The following is a 27,419-nucleotide window of genomic DNA, read 5'->3' as shown; positions in this document are numbered from 1 at the left end:
AGATGGGGTGAACCACCATGAGATTGCCTACAATTGAACTCAAGACCTCTGGTAGAGCAGACGGTGTTCTTACCTGCTGAGCCATCTCTCCAGCCCCCAGGGTAGCATCTTTACGGGAGACCGCTGCCTAATGCCCGTTGTAGTACTACGTGGGTCAGCAGCTTTCTTGCTTTAAGTAGCTTGCTGTCCTTAGGCGGGGAGGAACAGTGAGGGATGACTGTTCTCCTACCAATCTCAGCACTGCATCCTTACATGGAATCTCGGAGATTCCCAAGGGGAAGTGATGGGGTGGGAAAAAGAAAGACAGTTACAGGTAGTCATGGAGAGGCTGGTGAAATGGCTCAGTTGGCGACATGCTTATTATCATGCAAACATGAGGACCTGTATTCAGGAGTTTTCCCCCTGTGTAAAAGCTCGGCACGATAGCACATGTCTTTTTCCACTGGAGGTTGGAGACAAAAAGATGGCTGGAGTGCACTGGTTGGGTGAGCTCAAGGTTCAGTGAGAGACTCTCTCAAAAACTAAGATAGAGATCCACTAAGAGCACACTGGAGGTTGGCTTCTGGCCTCCACACGTACATACACACAAACATGTGCACATATATCCTATGCACATGCTTGCAAACGTGTTCAAAGAGCACTGGGCACTTCTGTCTTCCAGTCACACACACAATCTCTCCTCATTCGGGTTCCTGCAGCGTTGGGAAAGACTCCCTTCCTCCTCCAGAAAAACACTCCATTTAGCAATAATTATATTTTGGATCTTGCCCCTTAGATGGCTTCCTAATTGTTATACCCAGAAAGCTCAGCCTCATTTTGGGAAACTGCTCCCCTATGTTAAATACACTGGCTGCTTCCAGGCAAGCACATTTTGTTAAAATGAAATTGGTGTTTTCTGGACCGTGCTTCTGCCCTGTGCGTTCTCAAAGGGCGTGGCGGGCTGATGTCCCCGGCCTGTGCTTTCAGTCAAGTTCTACTCAGGAGCCTCATTTTGACAGCTTTTCTTTTCTTTTTTATTTTTTTTCCTTAGACCATTTGGAAAGTGTTTCCTCAGGGGTTAGAGTTTGGATTCCTGGGTGTTGGGTCAGAAAGAGAGACTTGAAATCTGTCTCTTTAGGAAAGGAAGTGCCTGAGGGGCACACGCACCGAGTAGGCAAGTTCACTGTGAGGATGTGTAGATTATGAACCCCGGTCCTCTCAAAACTCACAGCACATCAGAACGTGTTTCCATGTATTCCATATAGTGCTGAGGAAATCAGAACACAGGAACGACTGCGGGCCCTTTGGAAGTGTAGGCATGAGCTACAGGTATAAGTGTGGGGACTTAACCATGAAGTGCTCCAAGGAATTTGTCAGGAAGCTGGCCAAACAAAAAGAGACTCACCAGGAAAGCCGACTGGCTTGCGGGGCTCTACACTAGTCTGATACGGGTTGGGATGTTGAGTATCTGTCGGCCTCTGTGGGATTCGGGACAAGGGGGAGGAAGGCAGCAGAGACAGGTGATGAAGAGGCCTGTTCAAGGAGCTGCTGAATATTCTCTCAGGGGAAAGGGGGTGAGCACACATGTGTCTTGGGCATGAAGGCTGGCCTGGTTGCCATGGCTTGTAAGCTTAAAGCAGTGGCCAAGACAATATGCTTTGTTCTTTTTTTCCCCTCCTGGGCACAGCTGGAATTGTTTAAGTTGCTGTCAAGTGTCTTTAGGTAGTCATAGATGCTGGCTATGGGGGTTTAAATGGCATGCCACACATTAAAACTGAAAACTCTTACCACATGGCCTGTGCCAGGTCCTGTCCCTTTAAAGCCATGTTTCTTTGCCCCACTCCTTTCTCCTGGAACCTCAAAGATGTGCTGATTCATAGGCTAGTTGAACACTATTACACGTGCAGTCAGACTAGCAGCTAGTATGGAGAACTGAGAGATGCCAGCTGTCTTCCTTGGCACGTCCCAGCTGATGACGTCATCCATCAGCCATCACCGTCTCTTGTGAAGATGAGCTCAGGTGTGCCTGGCTTCTGAACTGCTTGTGAAAGGGGGATGCTGAAGAGACAGAGTTCAGATCCCATACGTGACCCTACATGTGACCCTACACGTGACCCCATGCGTGACCTGCTTCTAAAGTGCGGGAGAGTTCCAGTGAGTCCTCGCTGTCTGTGGTTGAGTTTGTGGCCACCTGCCTCTCAGTGTTTGTGGGGAAGACCAGGCATTTGAAAGAAATCCTACACAGAACCATGGCCAGAGGCCATCAGAGGTCACTCTGTGAGCATTTGCTTCCCCTCACTTTGAATGACCATCTTCACAGTGTTTTTTTTTTTTTCCTGGTCCACACACTTCTCCTCCATCTCTTTGCACAGTTGTACTTATCTTTTAATTTGTACTCACCACAGCTCTCTTCACAAATATCTTTTGTGGTTTTCTTTTTATCATTGTCTGAGGACACACACACATGTATATGTTTTTGCATATTTTTCTCCAATTATAATTAAACCGTCCACAGGCAGGATGTTTGTCTGATGTGGTCACTAATGTATCAGGAAGGATCCTCCTCGGCTTTTGGAGTCCCTCACAGAGCATCTGTGGTTGCAAATGTCTGAGAATAGATCTCGGGTATCTGAGAGCTGCCGGGAACTCTAGCAACTGTAGCTTCACTACCTGCTGTAGCATCTGTGGAGACAGGATTTCACTACATGAGCAGGTTGACATTGATCTGGGGTAACCATCCTGCCCTAAGCTCCAGGATTCTGCGGTTACGGGAGTGTGCCACCCCTCAGCTTGAGTCTGAAAGATAAAGAATCTGTGGGTATGCTGCTCTGTTGCAGACCTTTTGTTTTCTTCCTTTTATGCCCCCCCCCCCAGCAACATCAAGCAGGAACAGTACGTCCTAAAAGCAGGGCTTTCCTTGCTGTTAGCTGTTTTCAAACGTCCCTGAACGAAACCCGACACTTTCCAGAAATCTGAAACTCAGCTGCAGTGTGATTTGTCTCCTCAGAGCCATTTTGTATCCAGGAAAGGTCAATAATGCACCAGAAAGCTAGGTTTAATCTCTTTGATGTGTAAAAATTAGCGCTTTGTCATCAATTACAGTGTGGGAGGACAAGTCAGTGGCACTTAGGTTGTCCCTGCTCCATAAATTAGAAATCTTGTTAGGCCAGAAATATTAGCATCATCCTTTGTTATTTTTAAAATGCCACCTCTGATGAACAGTCAGCCTTGGGCATATATTAAAATCCTTGAATTGTACTAAAATAAATTTAGCTTTTTAAGATAACACCTCATTTTAATTTCATGCACGGTTAAATCCATCAATTCAAAGGTCTTCTAGGATAGACGCTTTGAAATCTTACTAGCACTTTCAGTACCTTGTGGGAAAAATTTAAACCTTTCTACCTCTTTAATAATGCTCCCTTATTGGCAGAAATTTAAAAGAAAACCCCAGTTACTTTGTTTTATGTTCTTGTGTGTTTTTCTCGAAGAAGAAAGGAAATTAAATTGGGATCTTAAATCCCTTTTATTTTCAGAAGTAGACTTCCTCCTTTAGTGTAGTTCAGAAAGGATGTTGAAAAGGCACCGTGAGTCAGGCATTTCATCCGTGTGGCACGATGTGGTGGTCTAAAGTACTGTCTAGTGAACATCAGCATCATCACTGCCATGTGGTTGAACTTCTGGGCTTTTCAGCATCCGCGTAAATTGCACCTGCTTTCCTGGACCTGGGTGACTGCCCTCAGACCCCTGGTTACTTGAAGGCCTCCCTGGGAAAACACGTTTCCATCTGGCTTCAGGATTGGAGCTGGATGTGGCTCTGCTGTGTGTCCTGGAGGACCCCTTCAGGCCCAGCGTCCCGTGGCCGCTCCAGAAGAAGCTCTGCTGCATGGACGTCTCGCACACGTGAGCAGCTATGCTCAGGGTCTGTTGAAACCGCCTGCCGAAACTCGGGCCAATAGCTCTTTATATGAGTTCCCTCTGTGCATCAGAGTCTGGCTGGAGATACAGTGGTGCGGAAAACAGTATCTTCAATAAAGCACTGACCTGAAAAACCCAGGAGAAGCCTTTCACCATTTTCTGTAAGAAAGTTCATATGTTATATGGTGTTTATAGCCATATATATCAGTATTTATCAAATGTTATTAATAATTTCCCTGCTTCCTCCTTTTCCCCACCCCTTCATCCCTCACTTCTTTCTTTTTTATTCCCTTCCCTGAACCCGCCCCTTTCTACATCTCGATTTTAATTAGTGACAGAGTACATCAAAAATGTCTGAATTAAGAGCAAGGCCTTCAGAACCAGGCATGCCTAAGCCTGACTCTTGTCTTTGCTATTTAAAAATAACCGTGTAGTATTTTTGTTGTTATCACATTCATTTCATTGCTGCTATTTTAATTATAATAAACATCTAATTTCTGTTACTCATGGCGTGTGCTGTCTCGGGTACTGAGGCATTTGTGAGCACTTGGTGCTCAATCCTTATAAAACCCACAGGACGCAGGTAATAATCGTTAGCTCCACTTTGGGACTAGGGAGCTGTGTCTTGAGTTTTAATGCAGTATGTTGCCTAACGTCACATGGCTCTAAGTAAGGAAGGGCACGAAGACAAGCTCTCGGCTTACGCGGTTCTGAGAGTGGCTTCCTGTCCTGTGAAACAGAGATGCTGATTTCAGCCTCGGTAATGGCTTGGGCCAATTCACTAAGACACAGCATTGGGGTTTGGTTCCTGGCGCGTGACATGTGTTCACACAGCACAGAGCAGATACAGCTTTGCTTCAGCTGACAGCTCCATAGCTCCATAGTGGAGTAATCTTCCTGTTTTCATTTTTTTTATTTCCTCACTCCTCAAAGTTATGATCTTGTAGACATCAAGGTGAAGCAGGAAGCATGGGACGTGCACGTGTGTGTGTGTGTGTGTGTGTGTGTGTGTGTGTGCATGCGCTCGTGTGTTTGTGTTCAAGTTGTGAGTTGTGCATGTCAAGGTTGGAGGATAATCTTGAGCATTAGTCTTCACCACCCACCTGGCTTGAGACAGGGTTTCTTGTTTCCTGCTGTGTATACCAGGCTAGCTAGCCTATGTGCTGCCAAGGATTCCCTGATCTCTACCTCCTGTCTCAGCAGTGGTGCAGGCTACCTCATCCAGCTTTACAAGGATGCTGCAGTGTTGTGCTCATTGGATCTCCCTGGCCTCGTGGGATGTTTCTAAGGCTCTGTTAGGGTGATACTCTGAATTCCAAGATGTGAAGTCACCACCTAGCCCTTTCTCCCGGCTGTCTCTGCTGCAAAGATGCTAGGAACCGAAGTTGTCCTTCAGGAGGCATTGCATTATGCACAAAAATAAATAAATAAATAAATTCTCTGTGTGTCCACTCTTTGATTTTTCTGATGTGAGAGGTTCTGAAGAGGCCAAGTCTTGACTGGATGTTGCTACATTCATGCTGGTATATGCTCTGGGGAAGCCATGGGGCTAGATACCAGTGATGCTTTCTGACACGTGACATGCCATGATTTGATAGAATGCATGTACCATGGTTGAGAGTGCTCTATCCGTGCATGTCCAACATGTGCCCCTGAGGGATCAGCATCCCAGGAGAAATGAGTGTGGCCCAATACATTGGTATGTGACAATGTCATGTCACAGTGTCAAAAGTTGGATACCTCTGTAAGTTTGTGTGTAGGCTTGGTCTCTGATAACCTGGTTATAATTCAAGCTGAGATTGAGAGCTGGCCTCATAAATACAGGAGACTGACTCTGAATCTTGCTATGACTTTCTGAGCTGCTGTTGCACCCTGTTGCCAGGACACTCACCTAATTTGTCATGGTTGATGCCCGCTTTGATTATGCTGACAAACTGAACTGGTACTCTTGGCTCCATGGCTGGTGATGGTGTATTGCTGAGGGTTCTTTCTCGCCCCCTGTATGTGGGGATTTCCCATTCCTATTTCTGACTATAGTGTAGCTTCTCCCTCTGGGTGTTCAAACGTGTCAGTATTCTTCTGGAAGCATCCAGCATGGGCCAGGGCTTCTATAAGCCCTTATGGCTGTCCTGCCATTGACAGTCCTGCTGAGTCCGCCCTTGGCTACAAGGTCACAGCTTTGCATTAATCCATTGTTACAACAACCAGCACAACTTTCTTCCCTGGAATATGTAGCAACTTTGTGTCTTTTTGAGTCAACTAATTTACCCTTCCACTCCCTCCCCCACCTGCAACAGTTTGATCACAGACCTTTCTGGACCTTTCTTGTTTCACTTTTACTGTTGTGAAGTTTCTTCAATGTAGTGAGGGGTCCGTACATTACTGAAAAGATGTTGTTGAATTCCTTACGTTCGTGTATAGAATTGTATTAGAAGAGGATCCAGGGTTATGGTCAGTGTCCAGAACATTCATTCTAAATTGTCTTAACTTGAGGATGGAGAGACTGCCCAGCAGTTAAGAGTGCTTCCTGCTTTTGTGGAGGACAGGAACTTAGTTTCTATCACACACAGCTACTTCCAGTCTCAAGGGATCCAGTATCTTCTTCTCAACTCCATGGACAGCTGCGTTCACATGCACATATCCCACCAATGTATACACATAATTAAGAAATAATCAAGATAAATCATTTTTTAAAAAGATAAAAACATATGCCGTACCCTGCCCAGCTTTCCGTGCTACCAGCAGCTGTTACAGCTTTGCCCCTCTTTGAACAAGACACTCTCTCCCTGCATTGTTTCTCCTCGCAGTGTCCCTCCTCACCCCTGACTTGGCTTGTAGAGCTTTTGTCTGACTGTTGAGACCTCACTCCTGGCCATCTTCTCTAGAAAAATAACATGTGAGAGCAGAGAGTGTGTTGCTCCTGGTCTAGGCGAGAGGGCTGCGCTGAAGTGAATGCTCATTCAGTATTTGCTGAAGACCTTGGGGAAGGATGGAAACTATATCCTTTACATAGATAAAGCTAAGGTCAATGTGCAGAGCTAGGATCAGCATTGTCTTCTTGAGATGATATTTTATTTAAGCTGGACGTCAAGTTGCCTGTCCCCTGGTTGAAATATTTTGGTCTCCTATATTAAATAACGGTGCATCGATTCTCTCTTCAGTACAAACAGATTATAACAAATACTTCTACACTTTATGAAACAAAAGATTTCTGCTGCTGGAGATCGATTTCAGTTGTTAAAAGCTTCTTAGTAAATCTCCGAAGAGACAAAGGGCTTATATGGACAGAAAGATTTCCCCGAAACCAGCCCAATAAAAAGTTCTTCTTGGCAGGGGAGCCCTGCCTTGTGTTAAAATTAGTCTCTCTTTTCTCCATCTTCCTCTGGAAGGACAGCGAATTCTGTAGAGCAAAGAGTCTGGTCTGGCAGTGGTCCTCTGGAGAAGTGTTGATAATGACCTGGGTATCACGTGATGATGGAAGACCCAGAATGGTCAGCACAGCTGATTTCAGGCAGTGTGGATACCGTCTGATACACTGTGGGACAGGGAGGGGCCCACACAGGTGTCTGCTACCTAGTTTGTGGACTAGGAACACACGCTGAAGAGTGGCCCACATTGTGACTCTATGTTCTTCCGAGGGCCTCAATATTTATTTTATTTTTTTTTAGATTTATATATTTTTTGTCTCTTGATAGTGCTCACCTGCTTACTCAAAACAAAGGTGTCCTGTTTCAGGCCACATCAACATTTGTCATGCTAGGATACAAAAAGGATGCCAGCTTTCCTTCAATCATACATTTGAGTCTTAAACCTTCTTCCCAGGGAGCGTGTCTCCCCCAGGGAGCGTGCCTCCCGCAGTGCCTCTTCCTGTATGATGATACTACACACTTCCCAATTTGAACCCTGTGACGTTAGTTTCCACTAGATCTCCTGTGTCGAGGTAGGAGGCTCAATGGTGGTTTTTTGGTTTTGTTTTTTGTTTGTTTGCATTTTGACTGGTGTATTATTTGAGTCTACCAGGAACTTCTTTTCTGGGATTAGCTATTTGTAGAAGTAAGCAAGTCAACAGGAACAAAGACAAAGGGAAAAGCAGACCCATAAAGGAAAGACTTCCCCACTGTCTGCTACCCTCCACAGAGACATTTAAGGCCACCGAAGGCAGCTCGGCTGCATCCCTGTTCATTCTGCCGTTTGTGTCTCTTGGTTTAAAGAGCTGGGTTTATGCTCATTTTGCAGGGGAATCCTATTACTTAGAAAATAGCTTGCGGGGAAGTGGGGGCAATTGCCTGCTAATAAGTTGCATGTGTGTGGGGAAAGATGCTGGCTGGAACTGAGAGGCTGCATGAAAACAGGATTTACGGTCTGTCTGGTAGGAGCCATTTTGCTTTGAGCCCTTCCTTCTCATCCTTATAGCCCAGCATCCCTGACTTGACTTTCCCCAGCCACCCACATAGTGTTTTTCTTAATGTTATTTGTGTGTTTAATGCTCGCAATGCCTGATAGAGTCTCCTCTCTCCATGTGGGACGGAGACATAACTAATGGCTTTATTGGTACACATATATTATAGCCTTCCTGACATTTATGTTTTAAGCCTTGATATATGAATGATCCCAATGAGAGTAAATCAGTTGCACCCAGACTGTGGGAATAAAACACTGCAATTGGGGCTTTTTCTTCTTGTCGAGCTGATAGCAGAGGATGTGGGATACTGAAATTTGTCTCAATGCTGTGTGTTTCTTCTGGAAATAGAGGGCTCACTTTGTCTCTAAAGTATGTCTGTGACTTATGTGTAGCCTGGCATTTCGTGGAATCTCAGAGACAAGATCATTCTCCTCTGGGGGTCATGCTCTTTCCCAGGACACTCCCCCCTCCGGCCCCTCGACTTCTGAAGACTGCATTCACTTAGAAATGAACATAGACAACAGCAGTAGCAACCATGGAAACAGAAAGTGGAACTTTGTAACAACATTCCAACAATTCAGAACACCAGACAGAAGGTCCAGTTCTGGAGCTGAATTTACCTGATGTTTCAGATGAAAGAAGCGTATTTCTTGATCATGCAGAAAAAAGTATTTTGCTGTTAATACTGCTGTATTGTTTCAAAGAAAAGAAATGGTTTGAGTTCATGGGCCAAAGTCACTATCAAGTCTACCAGTGACTTTAGAACTGTTAAAACAAACAAACAAAGAAACAGCCAGCCTTGGAATGCAGCTTCCCCTGCTCGCTGCCTTTGTCTCTGGGGGTGGTAGGGCTTGAGCCACTGTGCTGGGCACTGGGTGTGAGCATCCTGGGTGGTGGAGGCACTGTGGCTGGGTGTTCACCTACCTTGATCATCCCCCGAGGACTCAATCCCTCCCACGCTGGGGATGCCAAGAACTTCGAGATGCATCTGCCTTGTGGTGTTCATGCTGTTGCCTTAAAGCTGCCTGTGTGTGCAGGCTTGTGTCCTTCTGTCCACTGGAGCACCCAAGGGCAGGGCTGCCTTTACCCACCTCTGCATCTTTGCCCTGATTTGGTGCTCAATACAGGGTTTGCTCAGAAAATGGCATTTGGGGTTTTAATCTTTGAGATGTGTGTGACATGTGGTGTGCCATTCACGGATTTGTATTTAGCTCTTGCCTACTGCAAAGGCTTTTAGCAGCAGTGTAGTCTGTTATCCTGGTATTAATTAGGTGCATGTCCAGCTTGTGTTTTAAAAATAGCTAGGGGAGCTAGGCATGGTGGCGCACGCCATTAATCCCAGGACTTGGGAGGTAGAGGCAGGCAGATCACTGTGAGTTCAAGGCCAGCCTGGATTACAGAGTGAGTCCAGGACAGTCAGGGCTTAAAACAGAGAAACACTGTCTGGAAAAACAAAACAAATTATTAGGGAAAAATCTCCAAAGACCTCTGTCATTATTATTTGTGTGTGTGTGTGTGTGTGTGTGTGTGTGTGTGTGTGTGTGTGTGTGTGTATGTGGTGTGTGTGGTGTGCTGTGTGTTGTATGGTGTGTTTTTTGTGTTTGTGTGTATGTGTGTTTGTGTGAATGTGGTGTGTGTGCCTGTGTGTGTGTGTGCCTATGTATATGTGTAGTATATGTGTGTGTGTGATGTGTTTGTATGTGTGTTTGTGTGTGTGTTGTGTGTGTGTTTTTGTGTGTTGTGTGTGGAGTGTGTATGTGTTGTGTGTGTGCTGTATGTGTGATGTGTGTGCGTGTGTGGTATGTGTGTGTGCCTGTGTATATATACACATATGTGTATGTATACATGTACACATATGTGGAAGGGACATGTACATGTCACAATATGTGTGTAGAGTTCTGAGGATGGCTTGTGGGAATATGTTCTCGCTTGATACCATGTAGGTCACAGGAATCAAACTCATGTCATCTGAGCAATCATGGCTTCATTACTGCTTTTCAAAATGTTAAACGGTGGTAATAATTAGCAGCATCTACTAACTCACTAGTATGTTTCCAGGATTATTTGTTCCCATGATTCCATGTAATATTGTGTATACAAACCATCTGTTTATCCATCCGTCTGTCCACTTATCCACCCATCCATCATTCATTTGTCCATCCGTTATTCATCTGTCCATTCATCATTCATCCATCTCTCCATTCATCTGTCCATCCATACTTTATCCTTTCTCCATTCGTCCATCACTCATCCATCCATCCATCCATCATCCTTCTATCCATCATTTGTCAGCCCATCCATCCATCCATCATCCATACAGCCATTCATCCATGCATCTGTCATCATCCATCCATCCGTGCATCTGTCATCATCCATCCACCCATCCATCTGTCCATCACTATCCATCCATTCATCCATGTACCCATCATCCATCCATCCATTTGTCATCCATATGTCCATCCACCCATCCATCATCCATCCATCAATCTCTCCATCCATCATCCATCCATCCATTCATCCATCCATCCATCAATCCATCATCCATCCATCAATCTCTCCATCCATCATCCATCCATCCATTCATCCATCCATCCATCAATCCATCCATCCATCATCCATCCATCCATCTGTCCATCACTATCCATCCATTCATCCATGTACCCATCATCCATCCATCCATTTGTCATCCATATGTCCATCCACTCATCCATCATCCATCCATCAATCTATCCATCCATCATCCATCCATCCATTCATCCATCCATCCATCATCCATCCATCCATCATCATCCATCCATCCATTATCATCCATCTATCTGTGCATCTATCATCCATCTATTAATATGTCCATCCATCTATTCATCCATCCAATCATCATCCATCTATCCATCATCATCCATCATCATTCATCCATCTGTCTTCTGTCCATCCATATGTCCATCTATCTGTTGGTCCATTCATCCATCCATTCATCTATAATCCATCCATCTTCTATCAATCTATCTATCTATCTATCTATCTATCTATCTATCTATCTATCATCTATCTATCTATATCATCTATTTATCCACATGCCTATCTACCTATCATCATCTGTTTGCAGCTAGTTTACAGCTTTGACTACATGTAAAACTTGGAAAATAATGGGTTTAGCCCCCTTGCAAGGAGTGTGCTTTCTAGACTCTTTTTTTTTCCAAAGTGAGAAATAATCTAAAACCTGCAGTGCTAATGTTCATTTATAGAACATTTAATTTCATGGCTTTGTTAACAAAGTGTGTATCTGGAGACAAATATCAATCAACTGCAATTCTGCTTCAGGCCCATAACACTGAGGTTAGGACTCCAGGCAGAAAGATGTTGTAGCAAAATGCATTTGCCCTCGCTGGGACAGCTTTTCTTTTTGGAATGCAAAACCAGAATATTTTATAGAACCTTGCTTACCTCTTAGGAATATCATTGTTCAGAGGTATCAGATTTAAAACAAAGCCCATTTCCTCTTAATGCTGAATCAAATCATGGCGCCTGTAAGAATAGTCTGTTCCACTACAGAGACACCTTCTCCTCACATGCCTTCTCACATCCTAGCTCTAATGTTAATCTGACAAGCTCATGGCACAGGTCCAGCTTTCCCCTAAATGTTAATGTTCATCAGTCTAACCCATAGGTGGTCTGGTTACCTTGAAAAGAAAGGTCAGCATGGTAAGGGGAATCCAATGGAGAAAATGCCTCCACCAGACTGACTGGCCTCCATCAGACTGGCTGGACTTCATCAGACTGACTGGCCTCCATCAGACTGGCTGGCCTCCATCAGACTGACTGGCCTCCACTGGACTGACTGGCCTCCACCAGACTGACTGGCCTCCACCAGACTGACTGGCCTCCACCAGACTGGCCTATAGGTAAGTTTTTGGGGGCACTTTCTTGATTAATGGTTCATGTAGGAGAGCCTATCCCACTGAGGGTGGGTGGCCCTGGGTTTTTAAGAAAGATAGCTAAGCAAGACAGAGTGAGAAAGCCAATAAGCAGAGCTCCTCCATAGCTTTAGCTTTTGCCTCCAGGTTTCTGCCATAAGTTCTTGCTCTGACTGTAGAGTTTGAACTTTTTCAAACCTACTTTATTTGGGGTTCTTTAATACTTATACATCCCTTCCAAACCACCTACCCTAGATAAAAGAGGAAAAAAAGTTAATGAGAACAGGAGAAGAGGAGAAGCACACCTTTTTAGACTCAGTTCCTTGGAGGGATTCCACTCTTTGTAGTCAAGATTTCAGCAGACCCATTAAACAGCAAAGGAGCAGTTCAGCAAAGGTGACTGCAACTGCAGCAGCTGGAATCCAGAGCAGCAGCTGGAATCCAGAGCAGCAGTCAGAACCCAGAACCTTGATGGGTTCTCTGGAGCGTTTCTTTCTAGGAGCATTTCGAAGGGGAGTGATGAACAGCCAAACGATGGGAAACAATACCAAAGCCAAAAAATCAAGCCTCTTGTTTTAGACACACACACACACACACACACACACACACACACACACACACACACACGCATATGTATATTATATGTGCATATATATGTATATATATGTCCATCCTCTTAGAGTCATACTAGGATGTTTATCAGTTGGCAAAGACCATGCCCCACAAGAGGCAGTTTCTCTTCTAGTGGACAAACATCACGTGTTCTCTCACAAGTTTGTTTTCCACAGACAAATATCACATATCCTCGCACAAGTCTGTTTCACACCCCACACTTGGGATCAAAACAAAAACATGTTTACATCCACTACATCTGACATGCCTGGGTGATGGAGTGTGGTTGCATTGAATAAGCCAGATGAACCCCTTCCTTCCCAACTTGCTTTTGGCCATGGTCTTTATCACAGAGTGTATGTGTGTGCATATTCATGTGTGAGTGTTTATGCTTATGTATATGTATGTGTTTGTACATAAGTGTGCTTGAGTGAGTGAGTGTGTGTGTGTGTGTGTGTGTGTGTGTGTGTGTGTGTGTGTGTGCACGCGCCTGTGGAGGCTGGATATTATGGTTCAACATCTTCCTCAGTTGTTTTTTTGCTTTAGTCTTTTGAGACAGTCTCACATAACCCAGAGCTCACCATCTTAGCAGGACTGGCTGGTTAACAAGCCCAAGGCCCCTGACTATCCCTGAGTTACAGGGTCAGGCTGTTATGAGCAGCTTCTGAGTGAGTGCTGGGGACCCATTGTCTCTCCAGCCCCCAGGTTTATTTTCGCTCTACTTTATCTCTGACTTGGTTTACCATTTCTTTCACTTCTGCTCTATTCTCAGGGTTAATCCACAGCAACACTTTTTGAACCCCAATAGGAAGTGGGTCTCAGAACTCTGCATGAGCTGAGAACTGTTCTCTCTGTAAATACAAGGTGCTTTCTCTGATCAAAACACACAAAGATGTGCTCATCCATTTTTATTTTAGCTGACAGTAAATTTTGATCTAATATTTGCCAAGAAGTAGTTTATAAGTTTGAAATGAAGCCGCACAGGTGATGCTTTTGGCTGGAGGGGCTCTTGCCTGTCAAGGAGAGTTTCCTAAGTATTGATGGTGATTGTGATACGATAGATGTTGATAGATCCTTGAACAGAGAAAGGGTGTGGAAGGGAGAGTCAGGCTTTATCAGGTTACCCTTAGACCCAGCAGGACTCCGCTTTATCTTTGTTAAGGCTGGAATGGCTAAACAGAACAACAGATGGTGGTCATACCGCTTGTAAAAATAGAACCTTGCAGTTTGCACTGCAAAGTTAGTTCCACACCGACCTAGACTACACAGTGAGACCTGACTCACAGCCCACAGCATCCTTACCCATGTCTTTTTTTTTTCTTTTTGAGACAAGGTTTCTCTGTGTAGCCCTGGCTGTCATGGACTTGATTCGTAGACTAGGCTGGCCTTGAACTTACAGAGATCCGTCTGCCTCTGCCTCACAAGTGCTGGGGGATTAAAGGTGTGTGCCACCACCAGCACCTGGTACCTTACCTGTGTCTTAATATCCATGAGGCAAATCGGAATTCAGGTTACTCTGTGTAGTAACAATAGCCAAACAGAAACTTCTGAATAATTGGCCCTAGATGACCGGATCTTGATTAATACATGGTGGTAGCGCCACTTCCCCTGCCTAAGGAAAACCTGGCCAATTCCAAAGTAGCTACACTCCCCTCCACCAGCTTTTTCTACCATCAGCCTTCAGCCTGAGCACTTCTGAAGCCATTTCTTATTTTAGGATAAAGCCTTCCCATGTCTGCAGAAATGCAGGTGACCATGTGGCTGTCACCCTGGTTAGATAAAGCACTCAGAAACCAGCTTCCAGTTGCTGTCATGAGGCTGGCTAGTAGGCGTGTGCTTCTGTAGGGCTGGGTTAAGCAGGAAGAGCTACTGTGCAGGAGCATGCTCTGCAGCGGACAGTCCCATGCAGCTCTGTAGCAGGCAGTCCCGTGCAGACAGCCCCGTGCAGCTCTGCAGCGGACAGTCCCGTGCAGCTCTGCAGCGGACAGTCCCGTGCAGCTCTGTAGTGGAAAGTCCCAGGCAGCTCTGGTTTCTCAGGTCTGGAGGGCTGTGGCTGGAGAGGTGCTCATGGCCCTCACTTCCCTTCCTTGCATGGAAAGGTCAGCTTAGTGGAGTGAGCTGTTAAATGTCAACACAGGCATTAGGCATTTTCATGTGTGTATGAGCCCGTTCTCAAGCACTGAGAAGGGGGAGCCGAGAGACCAAAGGCCAGCAGCTTAAAAAAAAAAAAAACTAAAAAGTAATACTAAAAAGGAAAATTCTTTCAAACGTCACCCTCAAAGGGCCGGAGAGTGGGAGTTCTGAGATGGATGGGTCACCTGAGGGCTCTGTCTTGCTTATAGCTGGGTGGCCTCAGAGGGTCCAGCCCCTGTGCTTCTGTTTACTCTGATAATAGGACTGGGGAGACAGCAGTGGGAACAAAGCCACTTGTTCCTTTATCTTTTTCTAATGAAAATTCAATGACATTTCAGCGATGATTCCTCTCCAACCTTAAGGAGTAGGTATAAATGTTAAAATGAGAAGTTGAACCAGTGCCTATGAACAGCTTGAGATCGTATCACGCCTTAGCTTAATATCACACTTCCTCCCTCCTGTGCTGTTTACTGTCTCCATTCTCTCTCTCTTTCTCGATATATTCAAAAACTGCAATTATGGACCTTGAATAGCACAAAGGCAAGAAGGGTGCAGAAATACCTAAACATTGTTCATGGCAAAAGGTCTGCATTATTTTCCAATTACCTTTTATTTTATTAGTTGAGGTCTTGGGTCCTCTGGCAATACACTGGAAGCCGTAGCACCTTTGCAAAATAATTTAATTTTATGTAGTTATGATTAGGTGAACCTCCTGGATTGAACCAGCCGATGGGAAAAGTGTAAGGTTGGCGCTATTAGATTTCACCATTTGCACTTATTTATTTAGACTTTGGTTGCGGATGACTCCTCCTCTCTGGTCAGAAGGCGTGCGTTGGAGATGTGAGAACTGTCTTAGCTTCTTTCCCTGTTGATGGCGCTGTGGTCACTCTTCCGTGGTTGTGAAGAGAGGCCACAACCACAGCAACTCTTATAAAAGGCTGTCTTACAGTTTCAGAGGTTTAGTCCACCATCATGATGGTGGCGTGCAGGCAGACATGGGGCTGGAGAAGCAGCTGGGAGTTCTACACCAGGATCTGCAGGCAGCAGGAAGAGACTGTGGGTTTGGAAGGGGCTTTTTATAACTCAAAACCCACCCCAGTGCCACACCTCCCAATCCTTTCAAATAGTGCCACTCCCCGGTGACTAAGAATTCAAATCTATGAGCCCATGGGGGCCATCCTTATTCAAGCTGCCATAATGGTAAAATATCCTGACAAATGCACCTTCAGTTCAAGGTACATCCATCATGGCGGAGAACTGAGGCCGAAGGAGCCTGAGGCAGCTGCTCAAACCCAGGATGAGGCAGAGAGAGTAGGTTCTAGAGCTCGGCTTGCTTTCAGTGTTCTGTGCTGTTCAGGATCCCTTGCCCAGGAACGGGCTTGTCCACAGCTAAGATGGATCTTATTTATCTGCTGGGTGCTTCTAGACTCTGTCAGGTTGATAATTAACCCACACAGGAATCGATTCCAGTTTGTTAATTGTTGTTAATTTTAGGATCCCGCTGTAATTCTTCCTCAGTCGGAAACTGGGGCCTCGTTCATGCTCAGCAGTACTCTGTCTCCGACCTACATCCCAGCCTGTGGAACCCCAAGAATGATAGCAGCTGCAAAAACAGAGCAGTAGTTGCTTAAGCATGCGCCATGTACTAACGTTACTGCTGTATGGGGTGGTGCAAGGAACCCTGCAGGCCCCCCTGGGTTATGTGTGCCCCATTGCAGTCTGCCCTGCTCTCCAGGGGGGAAATCCGCTTTTCCTCTGAGTCTAGGATGGACTTAAGACTTTTTTTGACCAATAATGTGATATTTTGTCATTTACAAAAGAAGAAGAAGAAGGTCTCAAGAGACTTTGTTGCGAGACCCAGCCATGAGCTACAGCCAAGCCACTGCTAGGCAACAGTGGCCATCTTGAAAAGCTCGGGCCCAGCTGAGCTACCAGATGGCTTTGGGCAAGGCTCAGCCCCAAATTGCTGTTCCATGAACCGATGAGCCAAGATAATGGTTGCTTTTTAATTTAATTTTTTATTGTTATTTTATTTTTGATTGTGGTAAAACATACATAATATAAAATTTACCGTGTTAATCATTTTTAAGCATATAATTGGATACTACCAAATGTATTCACAGTGTAGTGCAGCCAATCCCCAAAGCTTTTATGTCTTGTAAAATGAAACTCTACACCTGCCAGTGACTACCAGATTTTACCTCTGACACAGATACACAGCTCTCACCTTAAAATGGACAACTGGGAACTGGGTAGCTAATGGCCTATGGAGCATGATGCCTAAGTTTTATTGTGACTACTGTGATACGTATCTTACCCATGATTCTCTGACTGTGAGGGAGACACATTGCAGCGGTGGGAAACACAGAGAGAATGTGAGAGACTACTACCAGAAACAGATGGAGAAGCCGGCCCAGGGCTGTGGTCCCACCTCCCCCCCCCTCCCCCCCCCCCCCCCCCCGTCTCCCTGCCTGCACCCCACATGGGAGGCCCTCCCATGATGCTAAGGGTGACCCTGCTCCTGGGATGATGCCTGTGTGACCTGCTCCTGGAATGAGACCACTCATGGGAGGCCACATCCCCGTGATGCCTGGGCCTCCATTGGTGAGATCTTGTGCTCGCCCTATGATGGTGCCCACCTGGCCTGGCATGACTCGGGCAGAGAGATGAGAGCAGAAGGGCCCTTTGTCAGTTGTGTATTTCTTACTATGTTTCACCAGGAGATCATGGTGCTGAGCCTGAGTGTTTTCTACCTGCATGACAAGAAAACTTCCTCCTTTCCTACAGAATAGTTTTGGAGGGGAGAAGTGGCATTTTTAAAAGTACAGTTTTCACTTATATTGTGAATGTGAAAATAAAATTGCCAGCTGTTTAAGTTTAACAAACAAAAGGGCGGGAGAACACTGATGGTTAATGTGGGAGCCGGAAGTGAGTGACCTTGGCCCAGGAACACAGATCCAGGTTTCCTCAAATGCCGTGCTCCTCCGTCGAACTGGTGTCTTGATATTTTACCAGTTATAGAATAAAGAAAGTAAAACATCCCAAGTGTTTTTCAACTGCACTAGCGGGCGCCACAGGCAGACAGTTACAGCAGAGTGGCCGTGCAGTCCTAAGGGATTCTGACAGCGTCTTGTGCTGTCGTTACCCTTGGGTGGAAGCTGCCATCCATTAAGAACATAGTTTAGAGATACCAATAGTTACCAGGACAGCAAGTGCGATGGAACCAAATGATTAGCCCTCCACAATCTCCAAGACCAGAGATTTGACCTTGTAGAATCTGTGACCTTGTAGAATCTGTGGCCCAGATGCGGCTCCCCTATTCCCAAGCCTCAGTTCACAGCTCCTCCTGCTGCAGCCAACCGTCTTCCTCTTGGTGTGACTTTTACTAGATGTCTCCCGTGAGGGAGCTTATTGTGTTCCTGTGTCTTGGAGGCAGGCATGTTCCCCCTCAGTGTTGTATTCCTCAGGATTCACTCATGCTGTAGAACTGAACAGCAGTTCTACAATCTTAAACAAGTCCTGCTTGTTTGTTTTTTAAGTTTTAATTTTTTAAATTTAATTAATTTATTCAGATTACAACTCAATTGTTATCCCATCACTTGTATCCTCCCGCTCCTCCCTCCCTCCCTCTTACTTTCACCCTATTCCCCTCCCATAGGTCTAAGACCTAGGGGAACCTTCTCCTCCACTATATGGTCATAGACTATTAAGTGTCATCTTGGTAGCCTGCTTATTCTTTCTCTGAGTGCCACCAGGCCTCCCCACCAAGGGGAGGTGGTCAAATATGGGGCACCAGAGTTCATGTCAGAGTGAGTCCCCGCTCTCCACATAACTGTAGCGAGTGTCCTGTCCATTGGGTAGATCAAAGTAGGGGTTTGATGTTTACTACTTGTATTGCCCTTAGTTAGTGCAATAGTTTGAGCAGACCCCCTGCTTGTTTTAAGACCAGCTCACACGCTACAGTGTCCATCTGCTCACCTGCTGAAGGACTTCAGCTTGCTTTCACTGGAAGGCTTGCTGGGACTAATGCAGCACGCGCACTGCTGCGTAAATATCTCTGGGACGTCGCTTACAGTTATTTTTGATTTGTGTCTAGAAACAAAACTGATGACTGAATCTTAATTTCTTGTTACTTTAAGCCATTAAAAATGTAGGTGGCTTACTCTGTATGAAACCCTTAACTGTGTTCTGACAGTGTTTAGTGATGTGTCCCCTTACATTCCCATCATCCAAAGGCATGAAGTCTAGTACCAAACTGAAGTGCGTGCTCGCCCCCCTTGCTCTCTTGCTCTCTTTCTCTCTCTTTCTCTCTCTCTCTCTCTCTCTCTCTCTCTCTCTCTCTCTCTCTCTCTCTCTCTCTCTCTTTCTCTCTCAGTCCCTCTCTGCCTGCCTCTGTCGCTCTTTCTCTGTATATGTGTGTGTGTATGTGCACATGTCTGCGTGTGTGCACACTAGTAGTTGACATCCAGTGTCTTCAGTTGTTGTCCACGTTAACTTCAGAGACACAGGCATGTCTCTCACTGAACCTGGGGCTCATTGCTTCCACTAGCCTGGCGGGTCTGCGAGCTCTGGGGTTGCCGCTCGCCACATTCCTATCCTAGTACTACAGTCACCGAATTTTGCTCCCTCAGGCAGGTTGTGCACGAGCTTTGGGAATCCCAGGCTCTCATGCGTGACTGGGCAGCACTCTAACCACCAAGTCACCTCTCCAGCCTCAAACTCCAGTTTCTTCAGTACACTGTGTTAATTTACGGAAGGGCCCTGTCAGCACTGTTTTACCTCCAGGGGTCAACACTGTAGAGAGAAGTATCAGGTGCCAACCATGGCGGAAACGCTCCTCGTCTGTGACTAACAGGCCAGGGAAGCGTGGATCTTGCATTTGAGATCATGTAGCCATTCTGCGGTCACCTTGGAGTTGGTTGCTGTTGTCATCAAGGTTGCCCAGGAGGAGGGTGGGATGGTGCTGAGGAGGTCCACAGGCATATCGATGTGCCCCACCCGAGGGCTGCTGGCGACAGTTGGACAAGCTGTGCCTGACCATGGCCTCTGCTGGATGGGGCTTAAATGGTCTCTAAAGCCCTGTCTGCATCCCACTCAGATGGGACCAAGTATGTGCTCTGTGGGTAAAGGATCCTTTTCCTGAGGACTCGTGCAGAGGGGAGCGTCTTTGTGTGTTTGACTGGACAGAGGGCCTCGCTCTGTCCTCCAGGTCCCACCTGCCCAGTGTGTGAGGCCACATTTGAATGTGAGTGCATCACCCCACAGCTCAGTGTTCTCCTTGCCAGCTTCCCAGGGTAGCATCCTGTAGGTCCCTCCATCATGAGGGCTGCCTTCCATATGAGGTCATCATAGAGATCATGAGATGGGGACACGGCTCAGTGAGCAAGGCTGCTACAATGCAAGTACAAGGAACTGAGTTCAAATCATGCTTTAGTCTCATGGTCTAATCCCAGTGCTGCTATGGAGAGACGGGAGGCAGAGACAGGAAAGCTTTCAGAAACTTGCAGGTCAGCTAGCCTGGCACATGTAGCAGAAAAACACCAAATAGACCTTTGACAAACAAGATGGAAGGTGAGGGCCAACACCTGAACTTAGTCTCTGATCTCCACACATGCCTGTGGCCTGGGCGCGAACATAAAAACACATGCACTAACATGATGAAGGATGAAGTCTCCATGTGGTCTAGGGGAGCTCCTAGCGTAGTGTTCGAGCCACATTTGCTCCTTCCATAGTGACTCCTTACCCCAGATTCTTCTCCCTTAAAACATTGGATTTACCACTTATTCTAACTCATTTACTGTTAAGTGCAGAAGACGCCAGCTTAGTTTGATTTGGTGGTTTCTGATATGATTGTTGTTAGGTTGACAGTGAAGACCTGCTTTTGATCCCAAACACTGACCTGCACAAGCCCAGGTACTCAGGACGAGTAGAGACCAACAGTGACTACAAAAAAGACACACATGTTTGGCCCAGACAAAGAAAGAATGCTAGCACACACGATGACCAGGAGTGGAGTAGGAATCCCGCTGCCCCGAAGACCAAGCAAATGTGTGGACTCCATGGCCCAGGCCAGAACGGTGACCTGTAATTTAACCTTCCACATGGCGTATGCATTGGTTGGTTGACCATATGTTTAGACATTGGTTTCCCAAAGCAGACAGTGTCTGTGTTTGGCTGGTAGAGTGACACAGGGACTGTTAATTATTTTGAGCAGTATGCACTGCCACACACTGAGCTCAGGTTCTATCTACAGTCTATTACTTACTTTTTGACAACACCTTGTGACTCCCTTCACCTGAGACGTCTTTATGTGACAAGAGCATGCAAGTGCATAAAGTAGGCCATCAGTTCAAACATTTACTGATTAAAAACTACTAAGAAATTTATTATATATTTTTTTAAGAAATTTAGTTTAAAGCAACTCTTTAGCACACATGTGACTTTGTAATTTATTAACGAGGAAAGCAAACGTGATCTAATGCAGTTCAACCCCCCAGAAAAGATACATTAGATATTTACATTCCAAGAAATGATAGGTAAACAGATCAAGTCTCCATTTTTTAAAATAATAAGGCCAATATTTCTGTAAGGGTAGACAACTTTGTATGTAACGTAAAACACTGCAATTCATAATGTTCACACAGTGACCTGGAATCCGGTGAAGGGCTTTCCGGCAACATCTGTTGGCGCTTGGTGGCATGGCTGCATGCAGAGTGTAGTGTGCAGAGCTATGTGCATGAGCCTGAGGCTGCAGTGATGTCACCATGTAGAGCACAGGCATGTTCTGCCTAAAACAGGGCTGTTCAGTTCCTGATCGGTTTTGAGTCGATTGTCACTTGTTTTATGTTTTTACTGTTGCCAGGGTTTTCATGTCTTCATGTGAATCACACAGCCCAACTATTAAGCAGCTTTGATACTGAACACAGTTTTATCAGGGGCAGTATTTTCCCCCAGGCAAGGACAGCTCCAGTCAGTGTGTGATCTTAGCCTTTAGCGCACAGGATGTGGGCACTCACAGCAAGCAGCATGGTGACTGAAGCAGAAACTACCAAAAGCATGGCTAAGAGGCTCCTTAGGAGTTGTAGCTGACTGAGATGTCCCACCATTGTGGATTCCTGTTTGCTCAGGTAGAAGGTGAAAGGTTAAGTTGTGTGTCCAGGAACATAAGTTCTTCCTTGTGGATGCTGCGACTCATGTGTGATTGGTGGCCTTGCACCACTGTGCCACCCTGCTTGCTGTGCCTTTGGCCTTCTAACTTCTGTCTTCCTCTAGGTGGGATTCTACCTCCCTCCCTCCCACAGCTGTCTACACCCTCTCCCAGCGGCAGCTGGGGGACCCGACTCCTACACTGCTCTGCTTCCTAACTTGAGAAGAGACCCTGTCTTTTTATTCCACTGTCATCTGAGGAATCCTCTGGGGGAAACTTCTGCTTAGCACATGCAAGGCCCTTGGATAGACCTGCAGGACTGAAAAAAAAATCCCCCAAACCTAGGCCTGTAGGACTGAACAAAAAAATCTCCCAAACCCAAAACTAGCCAACCAATGGTGGGGGAGCACCTAAGCACATGGATGTCAGGGCTGCCATTTCCTGGTGGGATTTCGGAGGTCTCTCTGGGGGGCCAGAAAGCAATTCAGAAATATGTGCTTTGCAAGACAAGAGGGCAGATGCCAGTCAGCTGAGCTCTTGTATTGTCACCTGACCTCCCTAGAATCCCTGCTGTCAGTCTATAAACCAGCTCCACACCTGAGTTTCCCTGTGTAGCAATTCCAAGAAAATTCAATCTTTGAAGTGCATTTTGTAGCAAACAGAGGCAGCCACAAGAAACACTTCGCTGCTTTCAAAGATTGTTTTGAAGGAATAGAGTAGCCAGTCTTGTTTTTAAACTAGAGTTTCTGGGACTAATTTAGCAGGACTCTGGATGCTGTTGGTATTATCTTCTTCCCCAAGGACCCTTGGAAGATGGAGTATGTCAACAACAGTAGCAAGTCAGTCAGATTTGCATGGAAAAGCCTTCTTGTCTGAGGACTCTGCAGGCCTGGTCCAGGACCATCTGCAGCTAACACATCCATCCTCAAAGGCAGCCCCTTGTTTTGGCCTCACACTGATGGGCTCAGCTTCTTTTCATAGATGCTCATTGGTAAGCCTGTGCTATCAGGGCCTAAGCCCTGGCTTGTTCAAATGGGGTGCCAAGAGCCAGCCACAGCGCTGACAGCAGCTCACTTTCCAGGGAAGAACAAGGATATTTTGCTCTAAAGGGGAAAGGCTTATCCTTAATTTCACTGTCAAGACGCACGCTTGTGATTGTCAAGTGAGTAGACAATGCTGCTCACAGATGCCTGCGAAAGCCAGGCTTTCTTCCTTAGAGCTGGAGTTGCGAAGATACCTGTGGATTGATAAACTGGATCAGTAAGTTCTTTGCTTCGGCTTCCTCGCTTAAAAACTATTTATGTCTATTTTATGTGTATGGGTGTTTTCCCTGCATGTGTTTCTGTGCAACATGTATGTCTGTGTAATGCATGTGTACCTGGCACTTTAGGAAGCCAGGAGAGGGCATCAAATCCCCTGGGATGGAAGCCATGATGGTTGTGAGCTGCCATATGGGTGGCTGGGAAATCAAGCCCATGTTCTCAGGGAGAGCAACTGGGGATCTCAACCCTGCACAGATTTGCCTTTTTAAAAATGGGGACCCTAAAAACACCCCTTTGCTTGGCTTGCTAGGGGTGTTGGAAATCCAAGATCAAAGGACAGGCAGGATCGGTGTCCATGAAGGCATCCTCATCTCCTGGATTGCTGACGCTTGCTGGTGGTCACTGTGTCTACATCTTCACATGTGCTTTTCCATGTGTGCGGACTATGTCTCAGCTTCTTTCTGTGAGGACCGCAGACATCCTGAAATTAGGGTGCTGTCTGCTTCAGAATGAACTGGTCTCTTTAGCAGAAGAGGCCATGTTCTGCGGTGCTCAAGTTTCACTCAATGCATTTGGAGTGAGTACAACTCAGTCCACATCACCAGCTCACAGGGTGAGGTTAGAATAGCTTAGCACATCATGTGTCGCTTGAGGTTGTAACGGTTGGTTAATTGTCAGCACAACACAAGCTAGGATTGCTTGGGAAGAGCCATCCAGTGAAGGCATCCTTAGACCAGGTTAGTAGGTCTGCAGAGAATTGTCCTGATTGCATTCAGGGAGGCAGGAAGCCCAATCTACTGCCGGCGGCACCATTCCCTGGGCAGGAAATCCTGACCCGTGTAAGAGTAGAGAAGTTGAGCTGAGCACCAGCGTGGCTGTTTTGATTCTCTGCTCTTGACTGTGGGTACAGTGTGACCTGTTCTCCGAAGCTCCTGCTCCTGTGCCTTCCCCGCAACGGTGGACTGCAGCCTGGAAATGCGGCTAAAGCAAAGTGTCACAGTTGCTCTTGTCCATTTTATCACACCAATAGGAATGCAAACCATGTCATCCTACTTGTGCGTGTTCAGGAAGGAAGTTGTCTGACGCCACACCCCACACCCCCCACACCCCACCCCCCACCCCCCACACCCCCAGTCCTCCCAGAGTCCTTCAGAGTTCATTCTTTATCTTTAGCATTCCAAAGTCTACAAATTGATCAACCAAAGCATAAGCCTTTGGATGATTTTTGGCGTGGCTGAAGCTTCAAAACTTGTTTATGAATGTAAACAAGGCTTTAATCTCAACCTGATTGTGGAGCTCTTTGAATAATGAAACAATACTTAAAAATTCATAGCGCTTTCCTTTAGCCTCTGTATGTAAATGCGATTTTCTGTATAAAGTATTAGGTTTGTGTAATCAAGTTTCTACCATAATTTTTTTCAATAAGGAAGCTCAGTTGTTGCATAAGAATTGTTAGTTAAACAGACACAAAACAGCCATTTCGATCCCGACAATGATTCCTTCAAAATAGTGGCATTTTCCTTCCTAATTTAGTTACTGTGCAGTGACTAGTCCATGATCTCATGCTAGGAGCCCCGAGGCTAAAGAGACCCAGGTGCTGCCTCAGAACTCACCCTTGCATACGGGCAGAGGGTGGAGGCGCGGAGAAAGGACAAACTCTGGCCCAGGAAAGAGTCTAGAGTGGCTAGGAGGGTGCTCAGTGGCTGTGTGTGGTGGGGCTGAAGGCTGGAGGAAGACTCTGGAAGGCTCTCAGGTGCCCTTGTCTGCTGGGGAAGCTCTTCCTTTTCATGCAGGAGATTGACCGGAAAGACATGGGCCTCTGCCCTTGCCACTCATCAGAGCCACTTGTGTGCCAGGTTTTCTAGAAGTTCAATGTGTATCATAGGCTCAGAGTTGACAGGGTGATCACTTTACATGGAAGAGGACCAGTGGTGGAGGGGGAAGTCTTCCAGGCCAATACAGAGGCTGCAGAATTACCATAAAAGGAAAGCCAGTTGCCAGAGGAAGGCTGGGAATACTGCCCTGGCAGAGGGGACCAGGTTGGCTGGAGCCCACCGCAGCCTGTGGCTCATTGTATTAGGTGAAACTGCACCTGTTGGTGGAGATTTAAGATGCTAATGAGATGCGATGCCTGAAATTTTATGAGAACTAAATGTATATAGAGCTGTGTGTAAGAAAGCCAATCCTGTGCACATGACAAAATAACAGAACCAACCATACACACCCCGGGAATGCGTTTATCAGTACCTCTCCTTTTCCAAGGGGCCCCTTGTACAAAGCCTTTTCTCAGTTCAGGCCTTTTCCTCCCCTGGAAGTCTATCTTTTGCCAATAAACTTTCTCTGCTTCTACTATTTTTGAGTCTCTGATTCCTTGATATAGGATCCAAGAACCTAGAATGCCACCTGAGGTGCCAAATGAACCCCATAAGGAAATTTTAGAGGGTCACTCACTAAGGGTTGAGATAGAATGAATGTGTTTTTTTCTGTTTTTTTCCTTCTTCTTCACTTCTCTTCTCTTCTCTTCTCTTTCCTCCTCCTCCACCTCCTCTTCCTTCTCCTTCTCCTCCTCCTCCTCCTCCTCCTCCTCCTCCTTCTTCTTCTTCTTCTTCTTTTTCTTTTCTCTCTCTCTCTCTCTCTCTCTCTCTCTCTCTCTCTCTCTCTCTCTCTCTCTTTTGAGACAGTGTTTCTCTGTCTAGCCTTGTCTGTCCTGGACTCACTTAATAGACCAGGCTGACTGGCCTTGAACTCACAGAGATCCACCTACCTCTGCCTCCCCAATTGCTGGGGTTATAGGCATGCACCACTATGCCTGGCCTATTTCATTCTTTATGGGAATTCAGAGTTTGTGGTCTTGGTAAATTTTGTTCAACACCTATCACGTGCAAAGGAGTCCAATGGACCTTTGCTTTAGAGGATACTGTCATTAGCAGAGGGTTGACACAGTAACCTCTCCATCCCCCTCCCGGGATATTGAAGACTTCCTGTTTTGAATGAGTCACTTCTATCTGATTAATTATTATAGAGTAATGCTACTTGCAACTGAGATGTGCTTTTAGCTTCTCAAAGTGCTTTTCTCTACTATTTTTCCTGTCAGACTATCAGACAAGCCAGGAGGAGGGACTGGCCTGAGATGGGATGTCACAGGCTCCTGCAGCTGGACTTGGCTGTCATCTCGCTTTTTCCAGCCTGCACTGTAGATCTGTGGTTTCTGTTCCCTTCTGAGCTTCCACTGTTTTCTACTTTCTTGCTGTTGGCTTGGAGTCTCTGCATATCCCATTTGCTTTTTGGAGCAAAGCTATTACAGAAATCTAATAAATAATAAATTTCATTGCTCAGACAGATCAATAAAATGCATGATAGTAAGAGGCCATTATGGCGAATGAAAAATGCCCAGAGCACAGCATGAGGCAACATCCAGCCAGGAGTGCTCAGCTTCTTGAAACACCAGTGACGGAGGCGGCCATCTTGGGAGACCTGGAAGGTCTGCAGGTTTTTATGGAAGGTCTGTTCCACGCCAGGCCTGGGGGTGATGTTCTGTGCCCAGGAGCTTGGCACATTAGCTCAGGAGAGGAGGAGGAGTGAGCTCTATTGTTTCTTTAGATTGTAACCAGGGTTCAAGGCTTCCGAGAGGGAAAGGAATCCACTGTGGAGATGAAGCAATTGCCATAACTGCAGACATCAGCTCTTATGGAGCTGGGGTGTTTTCAGGTCAGAGGGGTGAAGCAATTGTGAGAGAGATTTGTTAGGTGCAGGAAGTAGCCCTTAGCGATGGGCCTGGTTGCACAGCAGCAACAACCTCTGTGTCTTTGTTGGCCTATGTCAGTGGTTCTCAACCTTCCCTGTGATGTGACCCTTTAACACAGCTCCTCATGTTGTGGTGACCCCCCCCCCGCACAAGCATAAAATTATTTCCTTGCTACTTTATAACTAAGTTCTCCACTGCTGTAATGTAAGCATCTGATAGGCAGGATATCTGATGTGACCCCTGTGAAAGGGTCGTTTGAGCCACAGGTTAAGAACTGGTCTACACTCTGTATTTGGGTATGATGGTCTTT

At 46.1% G+C, this 27,419-nt stretch overlaps 1 protein-coding gene and 1 pseudogene across 6 annotated transcripts in view; both read left to right on the top strand.

Annotated features, from left to right (window-relative positions):
• The window catches only part of ST6GALNAC3 (ST6 N-acetylgalactosaminide alpha-2,6-sialyltransferase 3), a 498,355-nt gene that overhangs the window by 96,244 nt on the left and 374,692 nt on the right, over positions 1 to 27,419 (top strand). The window lies entirely within an intron of this gene.
• On the top strand, positions 17,152 to 17,657 carry LOC311582717 (U1 small nuclear ribonucleoprotein C-like; annotated as a pseudogene). Its single transcript has one exon. The product of its transcript is annotated as a U1 small nuclear ribonucleoprotein C-like (transcript).

This window comes from Acomys minous (assembly GCF_964271855.1).
Source record: "Acomys minous genome assembly, chromosome: 14".
Lineage (NCBI taxonomy): Eukaryota > Metazoa > Chordata > Mammalia > Rodentia > Muridae > Acomys > Acomys minous.
Note: the sequence above shows the minus strand (reverse complement) of the source record. Positions and strands in the feature narration are given on the sequence as shown.